Below are 8,148 nucleotides of genomic sequence, written 5' to 3'. Positions count from 1 at the left end.
AGATGTTTGTTAGTCTGATCACATGTGTGACAGAGATGTTTGTTAGTCTGATCACATCCCACATACTGATCAATTATACATCTGTTCCCGAACAACCCCTTTTCAGTGGAGAGGAGCTACAAAGGGACTGTTGTACGCAATTGTAATCTAGACTCAAACCAATCTGGCAACCTGCAATTCGACATCATCAATTTTTATTTACCTTATGCATATCATTTCAACAACATCTATTGTAAGAGTTTCTATTTAATCTATTATGTTTCCGTGTAGATTTTCTTTGATGACAGTCCCAGGAAGCGTGCAGGCCTCCATACCGTATTGGTAAAGACCATATATGAATTTGACTATGACGATTACCACAGGTATCTAAGAAATCTTGTATCATCTTCTGGTTGGTAAATTTACAGCTATCTAACGTTTCAACTTTCGACAAAATCAGAGAAAATGCCAGTGATTTGACTTTCATTGTTTAGACTGTTTGGAATACCATTGATTTCTTTTGGCCTTACACCCTATCCTGTTTCACTCACTGGAAACAAACATTTCTTATACAGTTTTGTTCACGGAAGATTTCCATATGAGAATCTTAAACCAGATCCTATGCTGAAGAACTTTTTATGAAGCATGCCTCAGAGGAAAATTGTAAGATCATATGGATCCCTTCAAATTCTTTTTACGATGATATTAAATGAAGTCCTAGGATTTGTTTGGAAACTTATTAGCGTGCTCGTTAATCGCTTGTAATTTTGTTCTGCAAAAACAGATATTTACAAACAGTGACAAAGTTCATGTTGCAAAGGTCCTTAACAGGCTGGGATTGGAAGATTGCTTTGAAGGCATAATATGCTTTGAGACACTTAATCCTCTTTCAAATATTACTGAAAGCAATAATGAATGGAATATGCCCGCTAATAACTCTACAATCCCGAAGACATCCATAATTTGCAAGCCCTCAAAAGATGCCATGGAGCAGGCTCTTCGCCTTGCAATCGCTGATCCACAAAAAAAGGGTATGGTAACAAAGATTTTGATGGCCATTTTCCTTCAGCTACCCATTTTTTCATGAAAATATTGACTCATCCAGTTACCGTAAAATTTTTATACCAAATCCCCCTTAGTAAACAAAGAATGATAGCTAACACCTCTTCTTTTGCCCCAGTGTGAGGGTACAGGGGTATCCTATAGCGATACATTTTCTAAAAATGACCATTCTGGCTAAAATCCCCAGGGTGAATGACCTAGTTGTCTTTTGAGAAGTTATGTTGCATTGGTATTTTCACAAGAAAAAGATGCATGTTGCTCTGATCATGTCCCACATACTGCACAATTATCAACTTGTCTCTGAAAACAGTCCTTTTTCAATGAGGAGGATCTACAAAGAGAATATTGTATTCAGTCTCAAAACATAAATCTGAAGGTGTGTGACAGAGATGTTTGCTAGTATGATCACATCCCACATATTGATCAATTATACATATGTTCCCGAACAACCCCTTTTCAGTGGAGAGGAGCTACAAAGGGACTGTTGTACGCAATTGTAATCTAGACTCAAACCAATCTGGCAACCTGCAATTCGACATCATCAATTTTTATTTACCTTATGCATATCATTTCAACAACATTTATTATAAGAGTTTCTATTTAATCCATTATGTTTCCGTGCAGATTTTCTTTGATGACAGTCCCAGGAAGCGTGCAGGCCTCCATACCGTATTGGTAAAGACCATATAATTGTAAATGGGATATAATGCTTCTGTAAAAATACAAGTCTTTCCCCTTTCTGTTGTAAAGACTATAGTATTGTATTTTTGTTTTTTGATTAATTAGTTACAAAAAATGATGATATACCATTGTTTAAATTAAAGTTTTCTGGAAATCACATATTGTATTTCACATTATACCTTATGTTTAAGTCTGAGACTTTATTTAACCTCTTCCCAAGATAGATATCCAATTCTTCAACCCATATATCTTATGTTATAAGTTACATTTTGATTAACATTTTTTCACAAATAAACTAATGCTAGCATTAGTTTACTAACATTAAATGTTTCCATGAGTATCCCTTGAACTTGATCTTTCTTTGCACCATTTTAAACTTTCCACGACCTTGTAAGTTTTATGACTTCTAGACTTTGTTTTATAACATGAAAATGTTTGACAAGTGTTAGAAAATCCGAAAGACAAAAATATTTTTGCCTATAAATATTGGTGCAAATTTAAGAATATTTCTATAATTCTCGTCGTTTACAACATTTAGAAAAAGTGAATAGATATGTTGATATTTAGGTCATTGACGTAATGCACACACTACATAGATAATGGATTTTTGCACTTTATGCCTTACGGCGTTTCTTTTGCAACATCTGGTGCAAATGCTAGTCATATTCCTATCAGAACATAAATACCCGAGAATTCCAAGTTTCCTATCTAAACAGAAATAGTGGAAATGATACAACTATCATTAAATCATATATTACAATAACTAGTCCCGGGCATTCCTAACCTTTAAAATAATAATTTGGTACAACCCAAGGGGAAAAATTCTCAAATTGAAACAACCTTACAACTCCTCTAATCTATTGTAAAAGTTAGTCGAATGCAATATGTTTAAAGTTGTCTAAAATTAATAAAACAATACTTGAACATTAATTTTATTATTGTAACACTCCTTGGTAATGACTCTAAATATAACAATATGAATCACATTTAAATAATAATTATTAAAATTCTTACTCTTCAACTATATCTAATTTTCTCCTCCAAAATAATTTCATATAATTTCAACTAAAATATAAATACTTAAAAAGTCAAATCATATTTTTCTTTCTAAAACGATATTATTTACGAGAAAGGACTAATGAAGTTATTGCTTAGCATATTTGGAGGGGTAATTTAGCTGCGGGAGATATTATCTCGTAATGTTAGATAATATTGGGATAAAAAATACTTATACTAAATAAGTATACATATATGTATAAATAGTCTTTCTAAAACGATATTATTTACGAGAAAGGACTAATGAAGTTATTGCTTAGCATATTTGGAGGGTAATTTAGCTGCGGGAGATATTATCTCGTAATGTTAGATAATATTGGGATAAAAAATACTTATACTAAATAAGTATACATATATGTATAAATAGGCTTTACATAGGAAGGTAAAAAAATAATATGTTAGATGTAAATTTATATTTATATTTTGAATTAGAATTATAAATAAAAAATGGTTAATTTTTGTTATAGGTTAGCGATAATAATAAAAAAAATTATATAAAGAAATATAAATTTATTTTATTAGAAAATTTTGATTTATCATTTTGAATTAAAATTAAAATTAAATATAAAAAAAATTAATTTTAATATATTTTAATAATAATAGTATATCATTGTTTATTGTTCTAGAAGAGTAGGGACTAAGGTGGTAAAATTTCTCCAAAACCTTTGTTGTTAGGGCAGTGAGGTGGATATTGATACATGTTGGTCCCTTTTAGTGGTATATGACTAGACAAAGGAACCCAAGTAATTGTTGGAAGGAAACGTGGGAAACTGCAATGGGGTGTAATAATGAATGGAATAGGGCATGGGACATATGCCCGCCAAGTTCAAGCTCTTAATTTTTCATTTATGACTGGAGGACGTGAAGGGAGAATCTCATGCAACGTCGCACTTGGTGGAGGTTTTATGAAGGTGTTTTGATAGTTGGAGAACTCAGTTTTGGTGAGATGGAAGGAGGTTAGGAAGGTCCTTCATCTCCTTATATTTCTCACAAAGGCAACATGCGTGAAGGATCTGGGGATGTGGATACCAAAGGCTTGGGCTTGGGATGAAGGAAATCAATGTTTTCTTCTAACTGGGAGCATGGAAGAGTGGTAGTAACCGATGTCTTGGGTCACTCACTGGTGGTAGTCTCCATTATAACAATTTTTTTAGGGTTTTCATTTTGTAGGAATTCTACAATCGCTCAATTCCTTCATTTGTTTCTATTGAGTTTTTTGCTTACTTACTTTAGAAAGTCTGGTCATAAGAGTCCTGATTATGATTCTCTTTGTATGAATTGTCTTCTTGGGTATGGGTATAATGTCGAGCTTACAATTTTAATTTTGTGTTGGGCTTATGTAGGGTCTTCTTCCCTTGATGTCAAGGGGGTATTGTAGATAATAGCTAGAAACTTCTGCCAGAATTTACTTGTGAGGGTTTATTTGTGAGGTGAGGCAAGTGTTTGGTATGGGAAGTGGGTATTTGTCTGGTTTCTTCTAGTCTTTGATTTTGTGTGGTCTTGCGGTGGAAATTCTCTTCTTCAATGGTCAAGGGTGAGGTGTATCTAGATGAGGAAGTTTTATCATATTCCCTCTCTAGTGGGTCTACGTCTAAGGTCCAAGATTTTGTATGGGGAATTGTGATGAGTTAGTTTATTGGTTTCTTGGTATTCTAAAAGGTGGGTTGAGTTGGTTCGTGTGTCCTTTTTTAGGTAGAGGTAATCCTTTCAGAGGTATTGATTCTCCTCCTTGAGATTCGATGATACTACAAAGGCAAACGATGTAGAGTAGGAGGAGAGGTGGTGGTAGAGCTAAGCTCATGAAATAGGGAGCAGGGTTGTTGACGTGATTTAGTAAAATTTTATTTTAATGCAGTGCCACGTGAGACACGTCAGGAAATAAACAATCTAGAGAAAAAAATAGGAGATGAAAGGAAATCTCTTTCAAACACTGAGTTGTTGGAAGATATGTTAGTTTAGGCGTCAAAGATTGGGCACACCATAGGTAGTATAAAACAATACCTAGACTCAATATATCTTCATTGCAAAATCAAGAGTTTGTTGGGCTTGGAGACAAGTAGGTGGAGAAATACAATATCTTCACGTCTTTGGAGTATATGAGGAGGATGTTGAGGAATCTCAAATTTTGTATGTATAGAATTGATCCTCGTCTCACACATGCAGAAAGCCATATAGACTGTAACTCTGATGGTGGCGACCTGATGGATCCTGTAGGCTTTAGTTAATATTTCATCTTTAGAAGACGATCAATGAGTATGGGAGGTGTGTGTGTAGTCTATGGTTTTTTTTGGTGCCTCTAGTTGTCTTCTCTCTAGGTTCATTGATGGCTTCTTTGCCCTTGGATAATGGTGACATATTTTGGTTGCGATCTTGTGTTTATGTGGGGTGCTTCTAGCATTGTTTCTGACTATTGTATTCCCATTTCCATCTAATTTTATATGCTAACGAGATTATTTGGATTATGTTTTTTGTGTAAATTTTTGTCTTCTCATGCCGGTTTTGCTAGTTTCTTGTTAAAATTTCAAGGCGCCATCGAAATAGTGCTTGGAAGGTCATGGCCTAGAAGTCTTGTAGAGCCTAGCGACTCTCTAGGTGAGGTGTAATCATTGTTTCTAATGGTTGCTAAGAAAATTCTTGGGAGGGAGTCAAGATTAGTCGCTCTTGTATTGGTACTTGCATTTGAATCGATGTCGAGTAGGTATACGAGTTTTGGTATATGAACTAGTGTCGAATATGGTTGGGGAGGTATTTAATCCTTTTTCAGTCTTTTTTATGATGTATTTAGTGTAATGTATCATGTTTAAGCTGAGAAAAAAAGAAATTTGTAAAAATAATCACACCCTCTATACACATTCAGATATCCATGTAAATCATTTTTTTGAGTAATAAAAAAGTTAAAAAAATATATTTATTTTAATAATAATAAATATTTTTCAAATAATTCTCATTAAAATCCCCTTCCACTATATATTTTAGATTATTAAAAAGAAAACCTCTATTTTGAATAAATACTGCTTTAATATCACATAAAACCTATAAAATCTCTTACATGTTATATCCCTCGTTATAATACCTACAATATGTTTATTTACGGTGACGTAACGTATATAATGTTGAGTTAAAAAGAATACTAGCATTACAAATTTAAATAAAATATAAATTAACAGTCAAATATATATAAAAAAAAATTATAAAAAAATAATATAATATAAGTAGAATGTAAAGCAAATTTAAATTTATGTTTTTAATTAATATAATATAAGTAGAATGTAAAGTAAAATTAAATTTATGTTTTTGAATTAAAATTAATAATAGAAAAGATTAATTATTATATATATCAGTATATATCAATTTACAAGTATATATAAATCTATGTTTTTAATTAGAATCAAAATTTAAAAAAATTTATTAATTTAACGATATACTAGTATTAGAATTTTATTTTATTTTATGAATTTAGATTTTAAATAGAAAAAAAGTAATACATATTTAATTAGTTTAATGAGTGATCAATATTCATTTGTTTTTAAAAATAAAATGGCTGTTTTTATTAGTTGAATAAAAAATATACTTTTATTGGGAGTTTATTGAATTACGGGTGCTTTGTTGTCTCTCACACACTATAGAAAAAGCATTTAGGAAGGTACATATTTATATGACTATAAATAAGCTAAATAAAAAATAACTATTTATGTATCTATATGACCTAAAAAAAAATTGAACATAAATCAAAACATTTTGATGTATATGTACTTGACAACATTTAATAAAATAGATAAATCATGTAAATTTTACATATGCGATATATTGAAAATAATAAAATTTCTTAAAATACATTTTAGTACATTTAAGAAAATAGATAAATCATGTTAATTTTACATATGCGATATGTTGAAAATAATAAAATTTCTTAAAATACATTTTATTATTATTTAATATGAAAAATAATACATGGTATAAAATTAAATAATAAAAAAAATAAAAAATGTATTCCTTAGACAATTGGATAAGAATTCAAATATATTTTAAAAATAAAAAATTAATATTTTTCTATCAATATTTTTTGTTTTTGTTTTTATGGAAAAAAAGTATAGAAATGTGATTATAAATATGTAAAATGTAATCCCATAATTTGATTGTATTATTTTTTTATATACATTTTTATTGAAATATATAAGCATATTTTTATATCAACGTTTATATAAAATTTAATTAGGAACATAGAAAAGTGATCAAAATGATTATAGAGCTAATTTAAAAATAGAAATTTAATTATAAATGATTGTGAAATTTATTATTTATATATGTTTTGGAAAGATTTACAAATAGTCCAACAAGTGTTGCATATGTTCTAGCTTTTTAAAGGTGCTTTTTAATGCTTTTTGGATTTTTCCTTTTCAGTTACAATTTCAAATGTCAGTGATCGAAATTTCATACTGTTTTTTCGAAGATATTTGCATTAAAAATTAGTATATACCCTTTTTCAAGCTTTTTAAGTTTATTGTAATTATGTTTTTTAGATTTTATTTTTCAATAAATTAGAATTATAAATTTTAGTAATCCCAATTTCATATTATTTTTTACAACATATTTGAATATTTTATATATATATATATAAATAAATATAGATATAGATATATACTTTGAATTCAATCCTATGAAAAAGGGAAACAAGAAAACTCAGATCATAAAAGCTACTTGGGTAGAAAGTTGCCTCTTCACTTGTTCCGCCACCCCCGATGTTCGTCAGCTACCATCTTATAAATCCACGAGTACACGAACAATGAATTCAAAGAAAGCATAGAGAACAGGATCGTAGATTTTGAAACCATGAAGTCGACTCTTTTTCTCCAGTGTGCAGCGATACTTCCCTTTTTTAATGTGTTATTCTCTATAGTATTTAGAGCAGCTTATGTATCTGCTGCGACTGATCCGGCCTTAATTAACGCGTTCATTGGACCCCAAAACCAGGCGAGAGCCGACGTTCAAGCTAATCCCCCGATTCCTCCCCTTGTGTGGGATGAAACGCTCGCCAACTACGCACAGAATTATGCAAATCAGAGAAAAGGTGACTGCGCTTTGAAGCACTCGAACGGCCCTTATGGCGAAAATATCTTCTGGGGATCAAGTGGTACTAACTGGCAGCCAAGTGATGCAGACACTGCATGGATCAAGGAAAAAAGTTTTTTCGACTTTGGACAGCGTCTGTGCCCTCAGGCGATATTTGAGAAATGTGGGCACTACAGTCAGATAGTGTGGAGGAGCTCCGTGAGAATCGGATGCGCAAGGGTCGTCTGCAACAATGGGGGCGTTTTCATGACATGCAACTATGATCCCCCTGGCAATTATCTGGGTCGACCGGCGTATTAA

At 31.4% G+C, this 8,148-nt stretch overlaps 1 pseudogene; it reads left to right on the top strand.

The window, feature by feature from the left end:
- Nucleotides 1-7,608: 7,608 nt before the first annotated feature.
- LOC149241275 (pathogenesis-related protein PRB1-3 pseudogene) lies at nt 7,609-8,148 on the top strand (annotated as a pseudogene).

Source organism: Pinus tabuliformis, chromosome 8 (genome assembly GCF_031772625.1).
Source record: "Pinus tabuliformis cultivar Carrire ecotype Pingquan chromosome 8, CPIR1, whole genome shotgun sequence".
Lineage (NCBI taxonomy): Eukaryota > Viridiplantae > Streptophyta > Pinopsida > Pinales > Pinaceae > Pinus > Pinus tabuliformis.
The sequence above is the reverse complement of the archived record's forward strand: the minus strand, read 5'-3'. Positions and strand labels throughout refer to the sequence as shown.